Genomic DNA, 24050 nt, shown 5'->3' with positions numbered 1-24050 from the left:
TAAGTATGGCAGTTCAGACATGGCTTTCTGTCATGTTTCACTTTACAGACTTAATAGGATTTCATTGGTACAGCAAGAGTAACAAATGCACTGTTAGCAAAATTTTGCAAATCTTACTCCTTTTCAGCTTTGCTCACCCACAGCCTGCAGTCTCAGACAGACAAAGAAAAATGGCCAGAAAGCAGCTAGGTTCCTGGGCTTGCCCTGACTAGCATTGCCTTTCACTGCCTCTGAAGGCAGAGTATTGAGCTACAGGCACTGCTGGTCTGACCCAGAAGGGCCTTTTCTGTGTTTTTAAAGTATGTCTCTATTCCAGTGTCAGCACTGAAGTAGCCATGGATACAGTATTTCTGCATTCTCAGATGTTTGGCAAATGTGCCTGGATTTTTGTTTATTTTTAAGGGGTTAATTTAAAATGTGTAAAACTTTCCTACCTTCTGGGAATTCAGGACATTCAGCCCATGTATGCCTCAGCAAATGGCTTCTATTTAATAACATCTTTGTACATTACCATTGAGAGATGGCTATCTCGGAGAGCTAAGCTGTGGATGTGCCCAAGGGTGAAAAAAGAACAAAAAAGTAAGACTGAGGGGAGATGGGAGAAGGAAAATTCTTTTTTTGTGCAGGTTTTTTTCAGTGGATAATGTGTGTGAAAGGTAGGGGAGGAGATGCTCTGAGGAGTATTCTGAGATTACAAAATAACTTGCTTAGTTAAACAGGGTGGATTGAAATGACAGCCCTACCCATCCTTCTCTCTCCCTCTTCAGCGAACTAAGCAGTGCTCAAGCAGCAGTGTTCATGTGTGGAGCAGAGCTGTGCACAGCTCCTTTTCCTCTTCCCTTGGGTTTTGAGATGAAACTGCAGGGCTAGTGGCGTTTTCTCTCCAGCTCCTGAGATTAGCAACTTCTGTGTGAAGGAAGTTAATTGGCCAATACCACTGCCCACTCCTCGCAGTTTGACAGGTTCTCTGGCACCAGTGTGTGCCTGTGTGTCACCACACTCCATGAACCTGCTCCGCAAACCCTGTCTCAAGCCACCACAGTCATTTTCTTGAAGACGTGACTATTTCCTCAACAGAACTTTCCTCTGTAGAAAGTACTTGTTTCCTTCCCTTTCCCTTTCCCTTTCCCTTTCCCCTGCAGAAACTATTTGACACTCAAAAGACCCATCTGGTTTTGAAGATTAGCCAGGGAGACCAGAGATGGCAGTGAGGGAGACCCATCCTGATGCAGCGGGTTTCAGATCCCCCTGCAGCCTGTCCCTTGTGTACATTTTACTTCCTGTCACAAGTAATGTCTCAGAATCTTTTGAATGGCTCACCCAGTAGAAAAACTCTACTCTGTATTAATGGTTAATGGGTCTTTCTAGCAGATGTAAAAATCCAGTGAAACTTATACAGTTTCTTTGGTTTTAACAGGAACAGATGATTTAATAAGCAGCTATAAATCTCTTGGGAATGTACAGACATAGTCAAACACCACACTTCTGCCAGATTTTTCACTGACTAGACTTATAGCCTATGAGTCATAGTGGTCTGCTCCACTCTCCACCTCAAATGCTTGTTGTTGTTTTGGCTTTTAGAGGTGCTCCGTGCTGCATATGGGGGTTTTTATCACCTTCTCCTGTTAATGGGCTTGCTCTTTTATCCAGGATACAGCATTCAAGCAGTTGACTCTCATTCTCTGTGTGTGCATGACAGCGCATGGCATTTCCTTGCCATTCCCTAGCCCAGCTTGTGATTTTAAAATTGTATAGTGAAAATGTTTCTGAGGATTATATTAATACAGCCTCCTAAATGGGCTTAGTAGTGGGAATCTGCTTAAATTAAAAGAGGTATAGTCAGCTACTTTCTTAATACAGTAATGCATTCCTTCCAGCAGTCTGTGGCCAACTTATGAAGTTTAATAAATTTATTCTAACAGTATTTCTTATAGATTCAGTTATTATCAGCTCTTTAGAGATAAGGAAACCAAGGCAGAAAGCTGTTCCAATTACCTTGGCTCATGCTGAATTGCAGGGGAGGGTTGTATTTCCTAAAGTATCGAAGTGCCATTCCAAATGGATGTAAAATGGCACTGTGTTTTCCAAATGTCTTCTTTTATATTGTGCTGGTCTGCTGGCTTTCCATAAGTGTCTTAGGTGTCGAGGAACTGGGGTTGCAAGCTCCTGATTTATTTTACAGTTGGTTCGCAAGCCATGTGAATTACACTTGGGAGCCACTCTAGAGAAGGTGAGATATTAGAATTGCTAAGATTTGCTCCAGGTCACACCCTGGTAAACCAGAGATGAATCTAGTGATAAAATAGATTCTTTGATAAAAGATAAAATACGAGACTTTGTATGGAATTTTTCACCATTGTGGAGGTTCTTGCAAGACAGGTGCAGTGCAGTTTATTTTGAAAGCAGCTGGATGGAGGGGATTTAAAAAATGGCCCACAACATAGTTGTGTCTGGTTTTTTGTTTGGTTTTTTTTTTTTTAATCTTGCAGTGCAAGTGTCTAATATTTTAGAGTGTGACAAGATACAAAATGTCTAAGAAAAATTGCGCGAAGTTCTGACATTGTCATACACAGGCAGGAAAAATCAGGCTGTAATCTTTCACTGCCTCAGGACTGCATTTGTGTTTGTTGTACTCTGGGCCTGTGTGAATTGTGAGGAATTTTCTTATTCCAGTGGTAGGGATGACGAAGAAACCCTGTTCATGTTTGGCTTTTTTTTTCAGGCTGGAGGGAGTATAAAAAATGCATAGATGTGAAGTAGGTTAAGAAACTGGAAACAGCTTTGGAGGTTGATTAATGTACAGAATTGTATAACGTGATCAAAGATACATATTATTTGAAGTTTATGGTGAGATTGCAATTTACTGCATCATTCCAATAGTTTGCTTCTGATTTCTCAGAGCTTCAGAAAGCCAAACAGGTATTGCGTTACTAGGTGAAGAAAGGTCATATAACTGGATGGTGTCAAAATCAAGAACAACATTTTATTCTTCTGACTCCTTGTTAGGTCCCTCCACACTGTGCAGGAAGCAGAGTAGAGGGTTTCAATCTTAGGCATATGCATAAAAAAAAAAAAAAGCCCTTTCAGCTTTTTCTGGCAAACTGAGTGTTGCTTTATGCTTTCAGTAAGCACGGAGCTCTCAAATTTACTGATGGGACTTTCACACGTCAGGAAATCAGAAAACTGGAGTCGTAATCAGCATGTCTGTTCTTGAATGGGGAATTTTCCCCAAAGCAAGTTGTGATGCATGCTCCTAATGATTTGAATCTTATGGTTCAGACTTTCCATAAGTTGCTTCCAGCATTGTAGGCGCTAACTTGTGTTTGCACTGAACATACACACACCCAACTGCAAGGGTAACAGCCGTAAGTTACATGTCTAAATCTCGGTGTAACTCTGTGTGATTAACTGGGAATGGCCAGTGCCTTTAGAAGTCTGATCCTACTATGATGCTTAGCTGGAGATGTTGGTGCAGCATTCAGTGCTTGTGCTGTTGCAGGCCAGGTTAGAGGTTAGTGAGAAATCAAGACTTTTAGCAGAGCTTTTGCTAGCACTTTTTCACTGGCAGCAAGGTCTTTTGCAAACTTTCTAGTGTGTGGTCTTTGTGCACTAAATGGCTAACAATCAGCCTGTGTTGTGGGATTTCACCATTTTCATAGTATGAACAGCAAGCAGCAGCAGCAGTTCCAGAGAGAGAGTTGTCCATCCCCTTAAAGCAATGTACATAGCAATGGGGAACATCATGTGACTACATGGACCTTATCCAGTGTTTTAAAGAAAAAATATCTATAACAGTGTCCTGGCCTATATAAGCTGTATAGTTTTCCCAGACTTGGAAGAAGAGCACTGGTACTTTCCAAAGTTCCACCCTTTTCAGTTTGATGTAAAAAAAAATGTCGATTCTTGCTTTTCTTTTGTCTCTAAAATGGGAAATACTTTAATTAAAAGAAGAAATAATGCTTTTTCATGGCAAGAGGCAAAATCTTATTTCTGAGCCATCTGTTTTGATGAGAGTAAAGCAGAATGTGTACTTTTTTTTTTTCTTCTTCTTAAATAATAGCCTCTACTGTTAGCGGTGAAGAGGAGACAGGTAGGTGTGTGATTCCCCAGCAGCCTAAAAGGGGGCGTTCAGAGAGTCCTTCCTTGGATGTGGGGCTGTTTTCAGAGGCTTCCCCAAGCCCTGTTTGGAAGGGCGCACAGAATCGAAGGAGGAGGAATGACCTTGCTTTTAAGGCATTCATCTGGAGCTCAGGCGCTGGGAGCTGAATTCTCAGCACTGAGACTGGCTTCCTCTGTGGTCTGCAGTATGTTGCTCAGGGGATGTCTGTGCAGCACAATGGAGCTTCGCACAGAGAGCCCTGGAGCTGACTCCAGGAGGTCTGCATGGCCCTACAGAGCAGTGGGGCACTGTGTGGAGGCATGACCCCCTTCCCCCCCAAAATACAGCTGCACTAGTTTGAGCACTGCCTTGTCCTGTTGGGGCTGTGCTGCTTCCAGTTCTGGAGTTATGATGGTTGTGGCTGATTTGGGCATCTTTGTACCACACTCCACTGCTAAACCCAAGAAGCACTGAGGTACTGAAAAACTAACACAAATTTCACGAAGTGTTTTTGAACTGTCTGCATGGTCTGGTTTTGGCTTTCTTTTGTTTTGCACAAGCTTGTCCTAGTCAGTCCACTGTCACTGACTTTCATTTCCTCCATGGCACCAGAAGGAAAGCTTAATTTCAGCTGTTTCCCATACCCAGATTGTTTTCCAGGAAGAAAAAAAGTTCTGATATCCCTTGGAGTTCAGCTGACCCCAACAGCCGTCCAGGTCCTAACTATGATCTCAGGGGAGGCAGCAGACCCTGGTGCTCAGAACCTGGTCAGTCACACAGTGTTTCTGAGGGGCCACTCATGCACAAAGCCACTTAACTCCTCTTTTCCAAGCAGCCACACAGAAGTGATATTTACTCAGCTTTGTAAAGCACACTGAGGACCATGAATGAAAGAATGAAAGGAGGTGTGCATATTCAAAACAATACTTTATCTGCTCTATCCAAAATAGAGAAGAAAATGGCTTTATTGTCTGTGGCTTGAAAAATCTGCCTGCTGTGATGATTATGACAATATGAAAGACAAACTTGTTATATGCCTAAGAAAACACATGCTGTTGCTGGCTTTGATTTCAATGGGGTGTAGGTGATGAACTAGTGCTGGGCTGGTGCTTGCAGTACCATTCCTCCCCAGAGATGCTAAGCAGGGCTCACAGGCATCCCCTCAGCATGTTAGCAGAAGTTCATAGGGTCTCCAGGCCAACTTGGAGGTTCAAGTCATGACTAAAATAAAGGAAGCCAACTGCAGAAGTCAGCACACAGATAAGTCATTGCTTTTTGTCCAAAGGAACATCGGGCTGACACTTCCTTCTTAGAGTCTCTTGGCTAATAGTCTTTGGAAGATAAGATCTATCCAGTCAGAGGGGGTTGCATAAACTTCCTGTGAACTTTCATAGTTGAGGATCAAAAGGAATCACAAAACATGTTGTCATTATTAATCTATTTATTTATTTATTTATTTAGAAGTTCAAAGAGTGCTATTGGTTGTGATTTTTCTCATGTAAACAAGGTGATATTGTACTGGATGCTCAGCCTTAGGCTCCATCCATATTCTGCTTCAGAAACCACCACTGCATTATTGAATATACCTGTCCTCGTGTCCATTGCTCTGCTGAGACCCTCTTCCCTTTATTGGCTCTGTAGAGCCAATGTAACAATAGAGATGGTTCCCAACAGCATCTTCTTTGTCCCTCTACCTGAATGCGAGTACAGGAAGGGCTACCTTAACAACAACATGAAAAGTGCCTCTTCAGGTGAGGATTTGGCTTAAAGTATCTCTATTCCCATCATTTAATGTGCTCTGAGAAGTGTTCTGCCCCTCTGTTCCCATTAAGTCGAAGCTTTGCAGCACTTGCTCAGATGCACACAAGATTTAGTCTTCTCAGAGTTATATTCTTTTGAGTCCTGCTTGCATTGCAATTCCAGGTGTGAGGGGATCTGTTTTTTAAATTGCCTTCTAGTCCCATGTGTAGCATCTTGTGTCGCAGGATGTGTACTGTGAACGAGGGCAACAGAAACTTGTCCTTTGGCTTTTACTTAAAAAAACCCAGTAGTGAACTAAGACAAATTGAGATATCTCGCATTCATGTAGGGTCAAATCAGAATTCCTGTGGAATTTCAAACAACTCATTGACATCTCTCCTGATATGGCTAGTTCCCAGAGGAAGCCTGCTTGTCTCACTTGCCCCACTTCTTGGGACATAAATCCACTCTTGATGGGGATATATGCAGTAAAAAAAGGTATAGGAAGAGACTAACACCCATAAAGGGCAAAATTTTCTTGTTTTGTCCAGACAGGACAAACAGTCTCCCCCTTGGCGGCTTCCCCCCTCCATCAATTTTGGTCCTACAACTTCCTCTCTTTGCTTTTCAGGCATGCCTGGGATACAGCACAGCCACCCACAGGAAGGGTGTTAGCTGGGGTGCAGATGGGTTGCAGACAGGGCTGGCTCCGGAGAGTTAAGGAGCAGAAGGACTTATTTACATGAGGTTCCCACCTTTTGGTTATCCCTATGGCTTGGCTTGTGCCTTGGCCTGGTGCCATCTGACACAGTTTGCAGCACTGGGATGTTGAGGGCTGGCTGAATTGGCTGCCTGGGCCCAGAGCCAGTTTATATGGCTTGTGTGGCTTTGCACCGCTTTCCTAGCAGCCTGAGCTGTAATATGTGTCTCCTGTCATGAATCAGACTATAGGTATGGATAATTTTCAAAGCAGGCATTTACATGAGTTAATTCCACACTGTTCAGGTTTAAAGTTGTTTTATTAAGGAATTATTCAGCTTATTGCTCAGCAGATTTTCAACCTCAGTAGTAGGTTTAGCATGGGGAGCATGTCCTGGTTATATCACCAAACAGTGTCTTAAAGCTTTAATTGCCAAATAAAACCTCTGTCTGTCTCTCTTTTCTGAAATATACAACATTACTAAAGCACCACTTTGGTAAAATATTGTAGCACATTTGGCATATTTTAAAGTTCTTTTGAAGTCAATGTTTAAGTGCTTTGCTGAATCAGGGCCTAAACCAATAATAGCCACAAAGTTAAGCCACTTTATTTCTAAATGAGTGTTTGCACAGGATTTGAATGTGTGTCAGCTTCTTGTCATGACTGCCCAGGTATAGATACCCTCTTCATTTCTCTGAATCACTTAGCAGCTTTTGCAAATTGCTGTCTTGCACCCAGTTGAGACACCAGGGTCAGACCCAAGTATGGCAGGCTTTCATTTGCAGAATGAGATCAAACTGAAATGGGATATAGAGCTGTAAAGGGATTGGCAACATCTCAAAGAGTGCACAGCTATGATTAGTCATTTCCTATACACATACAGAGTGTGTGTGTGTGTGTGTGTGTGTGTATACACACATACTTTTTTTTTTCTGGGTTAGTTAAATCAGTACAGTGCTTCAAACATGATCCTTGTTGGGCCATTAAAGAGGTCATGGAAATTTTTAATTCTCCTAGAAGAGAGAGTTGTGGAAATACTATGGTTAATGGAGCTGATGCTGAAATGGGGGAAGAAAACAAGATCATAGCTTACTGATCTTAGACCTACATCTGTGCAGTCCCATTGCAACCGGGGGGCTCATATGTTGGGTCAACTCCTTTGCTATTGTTTGCAGGGCTACAGTATACTTTTGCACTACTTACTATGATACAACAATCCTAGCAAAACATGATGCAGTGAGGCAAAAGTGAAATTAATGTGCCACTGAAGTCAATTAAGGTTTTATTCACTTCAGTAGAATGATGCTTTTGCGGTCAGAGGTGTTATCTTGTGGCACTTGCTTTATTGCTGTGCTCTTATGCTGTTGTGTTGGAGTGTTAACAATAAAGGCCAGTGCTGTGGACTATTAATTCAAAGAACTCAATGGTGTCGTGGGACTGCTTCAAAGAGTATGGCGGCTGCTGTCCTGAATGTCATCATCTTGTCCCACCTGGTAGTCACAGAATTCCCTATGCAAAAGTATTGAGTGCTGGGCCTCTAAATAAAGTGCAAAGAGCACAGTTTTTGTAATGCATGCACGCTTTATATTATGAGCTGGTTGGGGCCTTTTCCCTTATTTCCATACCTCTGCAAGTCACTGCCTGGTGATGAGGAAGTACTACTGCCTAGCTCTCTGCCTCTCCCAGTGAGGTCAGCAGGAGCTGCAGGCACTTGCCTTCCTGTGGTACTGGGTTAAAAACATACTGGGACAGGGTACTCAAGCTTCACTTTTTGCTGTTGAGTCTTAATTTTATCGAAGTTCAAACAGGTACATATCCATTGATGTCACTGGAAAGATGGTCAGTAACTGTGGTGTAGAGATGACCTGAGAGGAAGAGAAATAATGTGGTCATCTTCTATGGGAAAGGGGCAGAAGCCCTTCTGCAGGGCAGAAAGTTATTTGTGGAGGGGGAAAAAAATCATAAATCATTTTACAAGACTGTTTTTATGTGGAACTTCATTTTATTTAAAAAATGCAAAGGAAAATGTCACTGAAGTTGGTGCAGTAATTAATCTCTGTTTACACCTACCAGAGATTTGTGCTATTGTTGTGGGCAGCTTAGTCTGTAGCTCATCTCTTGTTTTGTCTTTTTAAATCTCAAAGTTGATGTTGTGTTTTCACCTACTGAAAATGATAAAATTTCGTGAGTCATTTAGGAGCAGATCTGATTTTTGTTTCCTCTGCTGTTGCTGATGATGGCTGCTTGACTTGGAAAGTGTTCAGTAAAGAATCTCAGACCGCGCAGCTTGTGGAGAGAGTGGCTCAGATTTCCCTTTCCAGTCTCAAGGGCAGAGATGCCAGGTATGCCTCAGTGACGACTCTCACACTGCACACTCATCTTTTTCAGTGCATGTCCGCTCCTGCGTGCGTCACGTGGCTTCTGTCTCCTGCGCTTGTGACAGCAGGGCATAGGAAGGAGTGTGTTCAACCAGTCAGAAATGGGAAGTGTATCAGAAGTAAGAAACTAAACATCAGCCATGTGTGAGTAATGGATTGTCTGTCTCCTGCAGGGGATGAGGATACATATTTTAATGCTTTTTGAGCGCAGTGTAGCCATGACACTGTAATTAATATAATATCAGCTGTTCATCATGTCTTCTGTTTATGATCCCAAACTCTGTCCTGATCCTAAATTTTGTTCTGAGGTGTTGATGTGCTCGTAGAAAAGCCAAGTGAGAAAACAGTAAAAGGTGGGAATGGTTCTTGTTTCACTGGGGCCTATCGGAGCAAAATATTTCACTTTTTGGCAAGGAATTGGTTAGGACTGTATTCATGAGGCTTAGAATAGAAATGTGCTTGTCTGGGGTCTTCTGTGGTAGTCACCTGCCCAAGACCAAAGTGTGGGCTGTAGTTCTACTACTGTGATTTGTACCTACATATTTGGGCATGCATAATATATTTTAATGACTTAGTATGTTTTGTTTGGAACTTTAAACTGTAACTGAGTGTATATGTAATGCAATGAGCATTTTCGATTGTTTATAAATGCTAGCTTGCATGCTCCCCTGACATCCTTGCCATATATGCAGATGTGGTCACCTAATGAAGTGCTACAGAGCCTTGTGATAAACTCGAGTGGGATGTGATGCAGACGGTTGGTATATACTCCCATGCTACAGTAATGGGGTCTATAGAAAATTTGAGACTGATCAGCCGTTTCACCTCTCCATTGGTCAATTCCTAGGTTGTTGGGGATTTTTTTGTTTGTTTGTTTGTTTGTTTTCTTTTTTAATTACTTCCATGTCTTTTGAGCATTCCCTTTGCAGTGATGTGGGTAAAACATTCCTTTCTTGGGAGGAGGTACCCGTCTCCCTCTTTCACCAGTTACACTGCTGAAATTGTGCCCACTTGCAGCATGCGATCAGTTTAACTCAGTCATATGCCAAAAGGAAATTCTCAAGACAAAAACATGTCATAATTTTTTGGATTTAGCTCCTATGTTTCTGCTGGGCCTCACTCGTGCATTTTTAGGGGAACTTAGTGTGAACTTGCAAGCTTAGCATGTGGCGCTTTAATGTCTAGAAAAACTATTTCATGTGATGTCATTTCAGCATCTTCTGGATTCTTAAGAGCTGAAGTAGCTGTCTTTATATTCATGTACCTGTGTATAGTCTGCATGTAGTTTTTGGTAACTATAAAATATGCCTCATGTATATGCCTTTGGGTAGTGTTTTTGATAGAAAGAGAGGTTGTTTAAGTGTACAATCTGCTGGGAGCTCTGTCACTCACAAAATATGGAGTTTTCAGAAATAAAGTCAATAATATGCTGCAGTGTAATTTATATTTTGCAATAGCTATATGGAGGGACAGGTGTTCCCATAAGACATCTCCCTGTCTAGGTTTTTTTTAATCCCACCTTCTCTATCATGTTACAAACACAACCAGAAGAGTAATACGTTGGAACTCTTTTATAGCTCCTCGTGTATAAACCTAGCTGTGTTGCTTATGTAACGTCCATAGACATTTTCTTGTGTTCAGCTCCCTAAATAACATATAAAGATGCAGATGCTAATTTTATTTTTTTAATGCAGGGGTGGGATATCATAACAGCACAGTGAAGTGGTTGATAAAGAAACAAGCAATTGATTTCTTACTTAGTATGGCATAGTCAGCTTTGCAATTTTACGCCCACTAGAGGGACTGTTGCTTATAGTACTCATTGCAGAAAGCAGAGTCATGCAGTCCCTTTAGTATCTTTTACAAAGTTTTAAAACTTTGAATGACTGACTACGTTAAATCCTCTAAAGAGTAAGTCTCAAGCTATTTCTCAAAGTGTAAAAACTTTGGGCAAAGTGCTGTTCTTCTGAGTCCAAATACTTTTTACTGAATTTCCTTCCTAAATGTTCTTTTTCTTTATTTTTTTTTAAAAGTATTTTCTGTTCTCTTGATTTATCAGTCCAGGCTTTCCTATATGACATTGCTGGGGATTAATTTAGAATTTTTTTGTCAAGGAAAAAATGTTGTGTGTCTTTATTTATGTTTGGGATAAGTTTGTTTTGCAACCATGGTGCCAGCGAAGATGGTAAATTAATCAGTTCTTGTATTTGCAGACGTCATTGAAATAGGTTTCTCCTTTAACGGGGAGATAGTGAGTTTTGGGTAAAAGGCACATAAACTTATAGTCAGTATGAGAAAATTTCCAAATGTATCTGTTTTTTCTTGTTTAGCTGGGGGATTTTTTCTGTTTGAGTTGCATGTTCCTGACCTGCACATTTTTCTTCTTAATTACAGAAACATGAAAGAATACAGGAAGTCCTGCATGACCACAATGAATACCTGTGCTAACTAAGTCACTGGCTGGGTACTGGGAGAACAGCAAGGTAAGCAGTCAGGCCATGCCAGCAGCATTTCTTGTAATCTGCATGATTGTATTTCAACAAAGCCTTAGTGCTTTCAGATATCAAATTCATAACAAGTCAGGTGAAGACTAATAGCCCGCAGGTTTGAATGCAATAGATTTACTTGTAGTTCAAAGCTTTGGCAAGCAAACACCTCTGTTTTCCTTCCTGGGGGAAAAAACAGTGCAAGATCTGTGGTGAATTTCTTTTTTTAAAAGGCAGTATCTCTAATTTCAACAATCGATTCATGACCAAAGCTCAGCTTCCTGGGCTGACTCTAGGGAGGGCTTGGAGGAGGGGTGGAATGCTTCAAAAACTTAGCTGATGAAAAGGCATGCTGTTTTGTGGATGCCTCCCAGAATTGTTTAAATCTGTGTGTGTGTATGCGCGCGCGTGCGTATGAAAAGAGAGAGAGAGAGAGGGAGAAATCTCCATGACAACTGGCCTGGCCAGTCTGTGTTCTCTGCAATCATTTTAGCTGGAATCAGTGCTGCGAAAGGTCATATGAAGGAGTTGTGGGAAGCACAGCAGGTATTAGACGCTAAACGACTGGTTTTCTGATTGCCTCAGATAATAAGACAGAGTTTTGTCTGAGAAATACAAATCTGAGAATGGAGTGGAAAGGGAGATGCTCCAAATTTCAGGTAACAAAAATCGCCTTTTTAATGTTATTTCCTCCCATTTTAAAGTTTGGTGGGTTTTTTTTCCCCGTGGTGTTTACTCCCAGCCGAGCGTCTGAGCGAGCTTGGATTCCCTGGCTCTGGGGAATGATGTCATGCGGCAACAGTTGGATTCTATTAGCCAGAGAAAGAGGAAACATCTTTTGAAAAAAAAGATACTTTGGCTCTTTGTTGAATCTTGTGCAAAGGCTGCAAGAAGTGTTTAAAAAAAAAAAAGTTTCTAACAAATTAATTCCCAGAAAATGTCATTTAGGACCTAGACAGCACCAAACTTTAAAACCACTGCAACAATTACTCCTATATGCAAGAAAATAATTATGGAAGTGTTACAGAATTCAGAAGACATTTCTTTCTTCTTGGATGCTCCTATATTCATCTTTAATGAGAAAATTAATTGCACCATAATTAAGCAGAGGATTTGGAACCTCCACACACTTGGGATCCTTTAGCAATTGTTTAGAGAATGTGCTGCTAAAGAGTTTCTTCTGGTTTGGGCTCTGTCTCAAACTGCTGCTTATGAATAGATGATGCTGGCAGCATTGTTCTTAATAAGGTTTTCAGTCCTGGACTGTGTTTTTCATAGCTTTAAACAAGCCTTTTTGGGAGAGGGTAGCGGGGGAAGAAAGGAGAAAACAAGTAATTTCAGCAGTTGGAAAGGGTCTTCTTTTCCCCCTTTCCTCAGAGACGTTTGCTAATTGCTGTATTCAACACTCAACATTAGGGTAGCATGCATAGCATTTTAAGCAGAAAAATACCTAATGATTAATGTACAACTGCTGTGTCCTAATGAAAATTCTTAGAAAATTGATATAATCCTACTTCCTCGAACATCACAAAAATACACTGTACTGATAACCATGATGAAAAGATTAGGTCACCCCTATGCTGTTTAAACGCCCTCTAGCAGATGCTTGTTTCTACTTTTATGCTGCTTTGCTCCCTTCTATGCGTTTCAGGCATGATCCAAAGCTTGCTGGAGTCCATGGGAGGTTTCCCGTCAACTTCAAAGGGCTTCAGATCAGCCTCTGCCTGAGAACTTCTCAGTCTCTGTTTCAGTCTTTTGACTGTAGGATCAGGCCACGGGCTCTCACTTTCTTTCTTGAACTTTCCAAACAGAAGGTCTTTTATGTTCCTCCAAACAATGCCAGGCGCTGCTGACTGGCTTCAGCGTGGCTGCTAACACACGCTGGAGATAATGATAATGCTTATTTCCGCTTTCTCCTAAAATCGTCCTAGAGGGGGAAAGTGCAGTGAATGGAAATTGGATCCTTCTATCCCACCTCCCCTTCTCACAAATGGCTGTTGTTTATGAGTGTGTGTGTATGCGCGCAAATTGTTCCTTGATTAAAGGGCAGTATTGGCTGTGATTCAGGGAGGAGTTCCAGGAAGAGTTTAGGGGGAAAACACTGTTATCACTGTGATCCGCCAGCAGAACACTCATGAGGGAGAAGCAGGCTCTCCTGGAGCAGGCAATCTTTCTACAACATGCATACAGAACTGACAGGTGTCATCTGTGAACTGAGGGCTGATCAGCACAGTCTAACACTTTGTGACCCCCTCTTGCCTACCAGCTTTGACCAGCTTGATTCTATAAATAAATTACTGCTGTTACTGAATATCAGTTAATAACCTGGTTAAGAAATCCTTGTGCCATTCTTGACTAGAAATGAAATATCTGTGGAGCTGGCATGCTCATTCGAACCATCCCCCTCCTTAAGAAGGAACATTGTGATGATTACCCAAGTTTAAGGCTCATTTGCGGGAAAATGCTATTAGACCCTGAAATTTCTGAGAAAAAGATTATGATTTTCAAAATCAGAACCACTGCTTTTGAGTGCTTACATTTTACCGCTAGTCAGCTTGAGACTCCTGAGAGATCTCTGCAAGGTGTTGCAAATTGGGCATTCCAAAGGCAACAGTTGCTTTTTGGCATTTATCTGTGGTGCGGTGTGATGCAGTGGGAAGCCTGGTGAGTTCTCTCTCGGTGTTTCTGGCCGAGTGGCATTTCCCTTAATGGTCTGTGTTGTAGTATTTACATGTTACTTTGAAAAGTGATACAAGGCATCATTCCCATAGTCCTTTAATATAACTTCCATATGTCCTAGCATTCTGAATGGTTCCAAATGAAGTTTGCATATGTTATATACTACATATACCTTACCAGTAGGAAATAAATAAAAATAATTAAAAATCAATAAATCATAATATATTTATAACTACACTCACAATACCTTATAGCTGACCTACTATGGTTGGGCATAAATGTAAGCAGCAGCACATCGGCATTGGCATATTGTTTTTTTCATCCATTAAAGATGTAAGCAATTCAAGAAGGCTGCTGCTATACCCAGTAATGCATGTGAAGTTCTTGCAGCAGTCTGTGCAGGAGTAGCGGCCCTGTGCTCAACACAGCTCCAGTGGACAGCACAGCTCCGTAGCCCAGCATTTGCAGCCTGCTGTAGTTGTCGCTTTATAAGTGGATTCATTTCTGTATCTTGAAGGCAGTTCCTTTATGTTCTTGTCCTGATAAATCTCCTCATTGGTCCCATGCATCCACCATGTTTCTGCCAGTGGCTGTATGCCCACGTTCTGTCTGTGGATAGTCAGTTAGTCTGAGTTTTCCAGAGAGATTAATGTGGGTTTTTTGATAGGATTAGTTGTGTCCTTTCTCATTGCACTTAGAAGGAAAGTGAAAGGACATGGTAGAAATACTTTTTTTTTGTTCTCTCTCCCTGACTATCTAATAAGTAATTTTTATTCTGAGTTATGATGTTTTAATTGCTTGTTTTATCTTGCATGAGATCATCTTTTGTGGAACTGCTCATACTCCCTCTATCCATAGGTTGACAGTGTTTGTTTCCCTGTTGTCTTTTGTGGTGAGTTCCAGGTTAATTGCTATGTTGACATATTTGTCTTTATTACTTGGAAATACACCACTTTGTGGATGAGCTGAGGCTATCTAGAAGCCTAGGACTGACTTTGTCTGTATCATTCAATACTTGTTTCTGCTCTTACTCCCTTCTCTAAATAACTCCAGTCCCTTTGATTTTTCTTCTTAGGGAAAGTCTGTGAGACACTGGAAAAACAGTGTAGTTGTCTCAGTTTCTGCTGTTTTCTTTGAAGATCAGGTGATCTTCAAGAGCACCTGGCGTTACAGTTGTGGACAGATGGACCATTAAATTCTTGAACACGAGATCAGTATTCTCCATCTGTAACTTTATGCTCAAAATAGATGGAATTAATTGATTGGAAACAACAGTGCTGCATATTTAGAAGAGCTGCTCATGGAGATGCTCAAACCTTTCCTCATTTTCTGTAAGTTAGTTTCAATTCCAGCAGTATGAACAACTAGTTCTCACAGTCATTTCCTCCCATGTACTGTTTTCTGGTCATGGTGACTGAGTGACTTTCTAAGGTGTAAAATGTGACATGCAAAAGGATTTGTTCTGAGCAGTTCACACTGCATATGAGCGTGGCTACCTTTAATTACAGCAAGAACCTTGAAATGGTTGCGCTGTCATTCTGCTCTGCAGTGCAGGCTATCATTAGTGCTAATCAGTTATCTCTGTTCTGCCTTTGCATCTTTGACCCACTTATTTTGTTGAACTTAACACAGTTGCTAGTGTGACACAAAGCAGACTCTTGGCACAGCCCTGATCACATAGCAGGGAGAGATCTGGCAACTTTCACACAAATCCATTATAATTAAGGCTTCCGGTCTGGGATTTAAACTTCTTCTTTCGTCTTAAAAGCCTGAGAGGCTTTTAAAAATATTTTTCAGGCTGAAAATGAACCTACTGCTGGTAGAGGCAAAGTCCCCTGATGGTACTAGCTGCAGGCAGACCTGGAAGATGCGGGTGCTGCTCTTGTTCCTTCATCAGGCTTTGCAAATGTGCTTCCACTCTGAGTGCTTTTTGAACAGAGCCTCCCAGTTGTTCCTCAGTTTCATGTGACAACAACAGAGTCCCCCAGGCATTTAGAGGAGTGTTGCACAGTTGGCTTTCCTCCAGTGCCAGCTCTTAGTCTGAGTTCAAGCCCCATGTATTAATCCTCTCTGTCCACTTGGAGCCAAGCTGTTGTATGCAAGGGGCTGTTCAAAGGAGTCCCATTTCCCCATCCTGTCAGAGGCAGTGCTCCCCCCTTCAACCTTTTTTTTTCCCCATCCTATTGCAGTTTGATGACAAGGAGATGAATCGGAAGCTAAAACTTCTGCCAATGGCAAGAACGCAATTTGGCATCCCTTCTGCAGCTGGCATCCAAAGGATACAAGCCATCAAATTATCTGTGCTCCTGGTCCAGCTGAGCCTGTTTGTTTATGACCAGAACATCCCTCCCCTCTTTAAAGCATGCTTGAAAGTTAAAAGGCATCACTAAGCATTTACCACATTATGGACATGCTGAGGACAGTTGGACAACTTTGACAGACCTGCTTCCTGCAATGCTATTTCATGCCTTCTTGGTAAAGAGCAAAAATCAATTTGATTGCTGCAGCAGTATGGAAACATTTGTAGCTGCACAATTCACGTTCCCATGTTTCAGGCTCTCACAGGCCCATGCAGACCTTCTAGTATTAGTTTTAAAAGGAGAATAGCTGACAACCAATTAATTTGAACGTCGTATTCCAGAGAGTGCTGTTTTATGACTGAGTTGTCAAAAGTGGCAAGCCAAGAAAGTATTGACTAAAGTTAAAAAGAAAAATCTCTGATGTTGAGCACAATCCTGTTTATCCAAAAGATTTGTAGGGGACAAAATCGTCTTCATACCACTCTACTGTCAACATGTTCAAACCCGTGCTGGGGGAGGTGAGAAGCTGAACAGCTCAGCCTGTTGCGTTCATCCCCTAGCAGTTCTTGGGAGAGTTCCATGGGGGTTTCTTGGCACATTGTCGCAGGGAAGGGGACATATCGCAACTGAGTCTTCAGAAACCTGCCTAAAAAATAATTTCAAGTGACTCCTTCTGGTGTTGGTTTTTGGAGAAGAGTCAAGCTGGTTTCAGAGGGAAGAGTGAAAAAAACCCACTTTTGAACAATGGATGTGCTTTCTGTAATCAGCTGATGCTCTGGATTAGAGCTGCTCCGCTGTGCATCAGACTGGGTTTCACTGTTGTACTGACCCTGCTACACTCCTGCTCAGGGCAGCAGATTGGCTTTTGGGAATGTATGAAGACCTAAGAGCAAACATTGGTTTTTCAGTGCTCTGTTATTAGCAGCAACACATGACAGTAGGTTGCAGGTTGAGTGGTATCACCCTGGGACATGCACAGGCAGCTGTGTGGCCACTCCTTTTGTTTCCTGTGGAAAGCACTGCCCTTGTGTGCCACCTGTAAGCAAGACCCTGCTCCCAGCCTGAGCCGCTGAAGCACAACACTCTTCCTGATCTGAGGCTTTAGTGGAGAAGGAGAGCCAGTCCTGTCCCTGGAGCTGCGTAAGATGGTCCATTTAGGTCTTCTGTCTCCTACAGCAATGAGCCTCTGCCATGATGCTGTAATGACACCTGCTTTCATGGGACTGTTCCCTCTGCCCCGGCTTGGGTTGCTCTGGGGGGTGGGAATCCCAAAAGGTGAGAGCAAAGAGTGGCATGAGGCAAGAAGGCTAAACTGCCCCCCAGTCACTGTGGGCAGGAGAGACTGCGTGTTTTTCAGCGCAGAGAGCTTGTGTCCTTGAGGGTGATTGGGTGATCAGCTGGGCAGGTACACTGTTCCCTTGAGCTAGGCCAGAGCTGCTGTCAAGGCATGGAGGAGGTGGTCCCAAAACACATGCAGAGCTGAAGTCCTTACAGACCCTGCCTGTTGCCATGTCCTGCCTCCACCCTCCTTCTCCTCCTCCTCCTCACTTTAGGGCCCATGGAGACAGGCGAAAGGGTAGCAATGAGAGTGAGGCCTTTTCACTTTCTATCCAGCAGTTGAAGCCAGGTTATGTTTTCAACAGAAGTCTCCCTGGAAATGAGTTTTGTTCAATGTAAAGGTCAGGTGAAGGCAGAAGTTGAACCTTATTGCATTTAGAAATGCTCATGTCCACATGTTTGGAGCTCTTGTGAGTGGTGAGGGGGCCACTATACAAGCTGGTTGTACAGGGGACCCTATCAGCAGGTTATAATCTCTTCTGTGCCAGGCTCAGTGGATAGTATAATATACTGTCAAATCTGGCATTTGCATCAAGATCTGCTTTCCTCTCCTATACAGACATTATCCAGTTTTCTGCTGAGACACATCAAGAGCTAAGGTCCCTGCTGTGTTTTATTTACTATTGGCTGACATGCATGGACAGTAGAAAACAAATGTAAATATGGCTCAGTGCTGTGTACTACAATAGCACAGAATGCTTCCTGGGGATTTATGACCATCTGGAAGAACAGGACATCCAAAAGGCAGCCTGAGGTCATCAGCTGCAGCACCTTGTCAGCAGATCCCAGAGCAGTTCCTGTGCCTGTGGCACTGATGGCTCTGATATGGGTGTACCTACCTGTTCTAAATGGCCAGATCCTCAGGAAGAGGAAGATGAAGCTAGTGGAATTATGCTAAAAGTTTCTATGATTTCTCTGGAAAATCTATGCAGTTTGTGTTCTGGATAGGGCAGACTGATTGCAAAGTGACCATTTATCTGGAGATTTCAGGTGTTGGTCAATGGCTGCTCTGGTCAGGCTGTGTGATGTCCTGAAATTCTGAACAAATCACCACATTCCTCTTTCTCCACCTCAATAAAATTTCCATGTGCAAAATCAGGCTGCATTAGGTGAAGCTCTCTTGTGCATCAGCCTCTTGCAGAGTTGTATCAGGTGTGCAATGTCATTTTGGCAGTTGCATTGTTGGTGAGATGTATGACCTTGCCTACAGTAGCAATGCACGTGGGCTTATTGTATTCTGAGATCTGGCATCACATGTGCCTCTCTCAGTGACAGGAGGGACGCCAAAGTGAACTGCCACTGGTTCTGAGAAGGATGAGCTCCTGCTGCATGTATTGGTGCCAAATGGTATGCTGGCTTATGGAAGTATTAAAATGTTTACTATTTATTAAAAAATTATTTGTCATGAGAAAAGGAGAAACCTGTTGCTTGCAGTGAGGTAACAGTTGGCTACTCCTGAGTCTGAGTAGAAAAGGGAGATGCTAGGAATAAGTTGGAGGAAGAGTGCAGAAAAAAGCTAGCTGATTATCTGTGAAAGAGGAAAGAAAACCTTGTTAAAAGGTAATTATTCTTCTGGATGAGTGGTTGGCTTCCCGCAAGGTGGGCAGAAGAGGAGCAAAGTCAAAACCCAGACTTCTGGCTCAGCATAACACTTATCATTTCAACATTTGCTTACAATCTGATTTAAAAGCAAACCAACCAACCAACCCATCATTGTAGACTGGGAATTGTATAAAATATTTTTTTGGTAACACAGACACATGGTGTTCCCAAACCAAAACAGTCCAGGATACTTGTGGCAGCGGGGGTGATGTTGAGAGCCTGCTAGGCTGTTTCACTGCTGCCCACTACTGAACAGAAGCAGCGAATCTGTTGGCTTGGACAGATTGCCCTTGTGACAGTAGCTCATTAATGGTTGTCACATCAGTTATGTTTCCATGACAGCCTCAGGTCTGACAAATGTGACAAAGCTGTGTTTTATCAGCAAATCCCCTGCTGGCCCTAGTCAGGAAAGCATATGGATAAGAAGACAAAATTATTCTTTCTGCTCTTTGTTACTGACCGATTCTGCTCTTTGTATTTGAACCAGCCAGCTAAGACTAGTTGCATTCCTCTGTAATTTGCAGTACCTCCTGTATGGGGCTGAACCAGTGATGAATTAATACCTTTTTCCATTCGTTAAGTTTTATTCATTGTCTCAGCAACCAAGGAAACTCTGAAAGTCAGACTGAAGTTTTGGGGAATGGAGCAGAAGCACTGGTGTTCTGACTAGTAAAGGGCAGGCTTAAGCACCCTTGAATCAAACTGGCTTTTCTGCAGAAGAGTTACGGAGATTCAGATAGGTGTGTTGGCCACGGTTGAACCTGTGGGATAAGCAGTCAGACTTGTTCTGTTGCAGCTGTTCAAACCCCCCCCCCCCCAACAAAACCAAAAAACGAGCAGGAGCATTTTATTTATGTTCAACTAATATCTCCCTTTGAAATTCCTCATTGAACACTACAAGGTGAAGCAATCTGCAACAGTTCGTTATCTGTAGGTTATCTACTAATATGTTGTATGCCAAATTATAATCATACATAAAATGAGGAAAAAAAGGATAAAATTACAGATGTGCAGAGGTCTTTTCTGTCATGAATGTATCAATCTTGAAATCTAGCAGGATCTGTAATGTAAGTATTCGCCCCTCTTATGCAGGGAATGTAAAAGAAGGGAAATGCTAGTTGGATAAATTAGATAATATGACATAAATAAGAAAATGAGGAGGGCTCCAGAGCTTTGTGAAGTATAACATGATTGCCCTTTCCTGAATAGGATCAGATCTGCTTACAAGCATTCAGTCCACCTCTGCAGGGAATTGCAAACAGGATGCAGCTTTGCTAATATTGGCAGGAATGGGAGGGTTTTTTTAACTGAAGTGATAGACCCCGGATCTCTGTATCAGAAGGTCATGAGGTTGAATGCTGGTGCCACACACCACTCTTGTGCAGTTTAGCTGATAGCTCTGTGTGTACACGTATAATGCATGTATGTATGAATTACTGCTCGCCTCAGCTATCTCTATTAGCAGACTCCAAGTAGTAAAACTCTCACCAGGAACATTTTATCTCTAAACCAGGTAAAATCTTCTGTTTGGGAGACCCTAACTTTGCCCGAGAGAGGTTTCCAAGAGAGTAAAGGCAAACCTACTTAGTTCAAGACTATGTTCTGGGACTTACCATCTCATTTGACTGCAGCAAGCCTGTGCACAGGCAATACTGAGTAACTCCCTGGCTTGGGATTTCCAGTATTATCTCTGAGATAGAGAATGGTGATGCTTCAGCTGCTCACTAGTGCACTGTTGTTTATAGTGCCACAGTTGTGTCATTCCAAACTCGAAGGTGATGACTTTGACTGAAGCACACATAGGCGAATATATTTATTTTAAAACAATGAGTAATAAATCTAATTATTATTTATGCAGTTACTGCTATAAATTAAGTCAATGCTTTTTCAGGCATTGTTGGATATTCTAGACAAAGCTGCCAAGTGAAATGTGAATCCTATTTTATAGCTGGTGTCTGCTAGGCGCAGAGGGGCAAGCTGAATAAAAAGAAATCAGGATATACCTCAGAAAGACAAAATTTGTTATGTACTAATGGCAAATATCTAATCTCCCAATCTCCTTGGGATCAATGGCAGCGAGAGGGAACTGATCATCTTTATGACTGCTCAAGCATAGTCAGCAGGAGAATGAAAGACAAGGGATGGAAATGTGTTTGTTCTCAAAGAATGCCATGTACCTCAGCATAGGTGGGTATTTTGTGAGGGAATGCCTTTTGTTTTACATTTTTAAGCAGAAGCAAATCTCTATTTTGAGAAAGAGGGAAAAGACTTACAATGAAGGCGAAGGCGATGCTTAATGAATGAAGTACTTTTCTGCAAGATTTTAGATTCTGTTGTGTCTGTGGCACTGAAAGTGGAAGAGGAATCATTTGAGGACAGCTGATCAAAAGGAGGTGACAGCCATTTTGTACTGTGTGAATTTTGCTGGTAGCCTGACTGACATAAATATGACTGTTTCCAGAACTTCAGTCAGACTTCAGGGGGGAGCCAGTCACCAGAGCAAGGACAGACCCAGCTGTAGTGAGCCTTTCACGGGGAAACTTTGCTGTGAGCTGAAGGGCAGCTGGTGGCAGGGTGCAGCATTACCAATTGTATTGTGTATCCTTTTTCAAAACTACAGCAAAATGAAACGTTACTTAACTCATGAAGTTTACTGCAAAGTTTTCTTCCTCTCCTAGTAACAATCGGTCCCAGCAAGTTACCTCTTCCATTGCACCTTTCTGAGGTGCAGTGATGGTGTAAGAAACTGTGAAAACATCATAGCAAACTCAGGTTGCCATAATGTTTGAAAAGAAACTACTTAAGTGAGACCAAAATTTTGGTTTTTGTTTGTATAGTGTTCAGTATGCTAAGTCCTAACCTGTGGCTAAGTTCCTCAGGTAGTGGGTGTAATAATAACAACTGGGTTAATAAAAATCAGGCCTGATAAGCATCACTGTTGAATTGAGTAGAATACTGCCTTTTTCTAGCTGTAGCTCTCCAGAAGATACACATATTTTGATTTTGAAGAGCCATTAATTTTTTTTGGTTAAAAGGAAAGGAGAACGAGTCAATGCATATCCATTTGCTCATTACTTTCTCCCAATCTCATCACAAATCTGTGGCTAAGAATGCAGTACTTACAAAATCTCTCCATCCTGTATCTCAATGGGAAGTCTGCATTTCTGTAGTGTTTCTGTAGCCAGCACATTCCTGCAGGCAGTGCAGATGGGAAAGTGGAAAACCAGCTTCTTAAAACTGTGAAAAAGTGCTTTGACTCTTAGCTATCTGCATCCTAGTTTGGAATTTTTATTCTGCCTTTAAAATCTTCCCCCAGAAAAATGAGTTTGAAGCCCAGGCAGTATTCCCATATAAATGACTGAGTCATCTTCCTTGGGAATTGAAGGATCACTGTCGCCTGGAGTTATGGTCTTAAAGACTGAGATGAACAGATACATAGGAATTTGTTGTAAATTTATATTATACCATTCATTATTGTTTCTTTTGAGTGTAGTCATACAGGGAGAAAAGAGATATCATTATTCTGAGACAGGTTTTCTTTGTATTCATGTAGTAGCAGCCAAAACAAAAAATGGTGGGACTCAAAAGGAGTAAGATGGAGAATTAATATTCAGGATGTTGTAATGCTACATCTCTTGGTCCCTGTAGTAACATATTCTACAGTAGCCAGAGAACAGCCTAAATGTGATGACCCAGTTTGGAGGCAAAATCATTCTTCAAATTCACAGGTGCCCTCTAAAGACACACAAGATCATTTTTCTGATGTATTTGAACACTCGGTTGTACAAGGAAATTTTAAATTTGTAAGAAGCAGTTTAAAGTTATATTGAAATAAAAATTAATTTAGTTTGTTGATGGATGTGGCCATTCCACTAAACAGTCAGATACCTGGAAATCTCCTCTAACTGTGCTTTTGGGGTCTGAGGACAATGTTCTCAAAAGCCCTGAGGTCCCACTGACTTCCAGAAATGTTGCAGTCCTGAGTGCTCTGAAAGCAGAACTCAAATCCTGTAAGCACATTTGCAAGGTGTTCCTGTATGCATGCTCTCTATCTTCAAACTGTTTCTAAAGACATTGGTCAAAAAGAAATTGTATTTACTTTTTTCAGATAGAAAAGTTTATTTTCTGGTTGGCAACTATGTAGCCATTTCACTACTGCAAGAAATTTAAACAGTTTGCATTTTCGATCGAAAGAGAAATTGAAACCAAGTTGTCCTTCCGAGCTGTGCAGAAGCTGGGTCAGCAAAGGCAAAGTAGGCAAAAAGTCATGGGGCTTTGAGCAGCATTGCTTCACAGTCATGAAACTGAAGACCAATGAGAAGAAAACAGTAAGAGATGGAAAAAAAAAAAGTGAAGAAAGCAAAAGGGTAAGGGGGGAGCATATGCACCATACAAATTAAGAGGGATGTTCAGTAGAACGACAGCTGAGAGAGATTTTTTCTCTTTCTCCATCATCAAAACCTTCCAATTAATACACTTTTTGAAGCAGTTCATGTTTTACAGTTAATTTTTAAGTTTCCCCTACTTAAATATAGCTAGGTGGATCATATATTTGCAGTTTCATATCTGAGGCTGTATTAATAATCCTAGATATTCAGGTAAAGGTAAATGTGACAAATATCTTTGTGAAGGAGTTAACTTACCCCTAGATTAGGGGCAATAGGTCTGCAATATACACAAACAGCAGATCAGGTCTCCGAAAACTGTGTCTATGAGTAAGTGACTATA

General features: G+C 41.8%; 1 protein-coding gene across 5 annotated transcripts in view; it reads left to right on the top strand.

Annotated features, from left to right (window-relative positions):
- DENND2B (DENN domain containing 2B) overlaps window positions 1–24050 on the top strand; it is a 182077-nt gene that overhangs the window by 29807 nt on the left and 128220 nt on the right. For 3 of the 5 annotated variants that reach the window (XM_030039877.2, XM_030039874.2, XM_030039880.2), the window contains exon 2: window positions 11312–11400. The gene's annotated coding sequence lies outside the window, so the exon portion shown is untranslated. Of the gene's footprint in view, window positions 1–10808; window positions 10829–11311; window positions 11401–11921; window positions 12063–24050 lie in introns of those variants that run through there. The other 2 variants (XM_030039878.2, XM_030039879.2) reach the window with 2 other exon arrangements.

Source organism: Aquila chrysaetos, chromosome 16, assembly GCF_900496995.4.
Source record: "Aquila chrysaetos chrysaetos chromosome 16, bAquChr1.4, whole genome shotgun sequence".
Taxonomy (NCBI): Eukaryota; Metazoa; Chordata; class Aves; order Accipitriformes; family Accipitridae; genus Aquila; species Aquila chrysaetos.
Note: the sequence above shows the minus strand (reverse complement) of the source record. Positions and strands in the feature narration are given on the sequence as shown.